Below are 1,364 nucleotides of genomic sequence, written 5' to 3'. Positions count from 1 at the left end.
CTTTTAACAGCATTTCTTGTTCCATTCTAAAAATTTACAGATTGAATGACTCATATTGAGGGTTTAAATAGAAATAGGATAATTGGTTACAGATTATTGTTGCAACTAAGAATTGAAAATGAGAAAGAAGAAAAAGACAAGTATACCCCGATGGAAAGGAACAAGTTGCATGGATCGCAGCCTTTGCATCCTCGCTCAAGACAACTTAGGGTTGCATAATCAGGTTGCAACCTTTGATTGTATTGCTACAAAACCCAAATTCCCAAATCATATCAACCAATCTTCCAACACACTCAATTAAATTATTGTTTACATACCTAGCACGCCATTGAAGCTTCCTCTGAGCAACAACATCTGTACTCACAAGTCCAGCACGCCCAAACGATCTTCTCTGGGGCAATGCCCTCCTTCGTCTATTATTCACCACTACCCTCGCCCCTACCAAACAAATAAGAAACCCTAAATCCTTATATTTTCATCACTAAATACAAATTACAAGCTAAACAAAACACAACCACTAATGCTATAGTTATAGGCAACACTCTACTTATTCTAACTTTATTCCTGAGTTTTTGCATTTTCCTTGGAATCATGGAAAAGCTTTCATGACTCTCCCTTTTAACTACAGTGATTGTCAACCCATCTTATTTCTTTTAGTTAACGATCTTGCAAGACCTTCCTAACCTTCTTCAATCTCATCCACCCACATAAAATATTTGCAGTCTCTTATTTGAAAAATCAAAATACCCACACTCATCCAACTGTCAATGAAAATTAAAAAAAAAGGAACCGTCACACAAAAAAAGAGAAAAAAAGAAAAACGCTAAGCTATTACTTTTCAGAGAGGACATCAGATGAACCATTTATTTGAGTTTGTTACTATGCCAGATTCTATTAACGCAACCTCCAGTCCACATATGAATTTCCCGTAAAGCTTCTTTTCCTTCTTCTCTAAATTCGAAGCATTGCTGCAATTTACAATGTTAAATCTGCGCAGAGATATGACCATGGGTTAGGGAATTTTTTTTTGTCAGTGTTTGTATTTGAGAAAGAAACGAAATGAAATGATTTCAATTTCTGGATTAGTGTAAACAATTGAGAAGAAAGAAAGAAGAAAGGCATATTAAGGTTTCAATTTTTGTAGAAATATACATTGAATTACACGTAAATAAGTTTAGAGTGATTTTGTTACCACATAGATTTAGATATTAACAGACTAAATTTGTAACCAACAATCAAAGTACTTTTAACACACGAAGATCATTTTTCATTATTATAGGGTAAGTTTTTTTTTTTCTATAAATATATTTGTTAATATTTATATTTTTTATGAGTATAAATGATCATTTACTTAAACTAATTGG

General features: G+C 32.8%; 1 long non-coding RNA gene across 1 annotated transcript; it reads right to left on the bottom strand.

Moving 5' to 3' along the window:
- Positions 1-605, bottom strand: LOC107638368. The gene is made up of 3 exons (XR_001619793.2): positions 318-605; positions 147-245; positions 1-26 (listed from the first exon to the last, which is right to left on the bottom strand). It is a non-coding gene; the product is annotated as an uncharacterized LOC107638368 (long non-coding RNA).

This window comes from Arachis ipaensis, chromosome B01, assembly GCF_000816755.2.
Source record: "Arachis ipaensis cultivar K30076 chromosome B01, Araip1.1, whole genome shotgun sequence".
NCBI lineage: Eukaryota > Viridiplantae > Streptophyta > Magnoliopsida > Fabales > Fabaceae > Arachis > Arachis ipaensis.
Note: the sequence above shows the minus strand (reverse complement) of the source record. Positions and strands in the feature narration are given on the sequence as shown.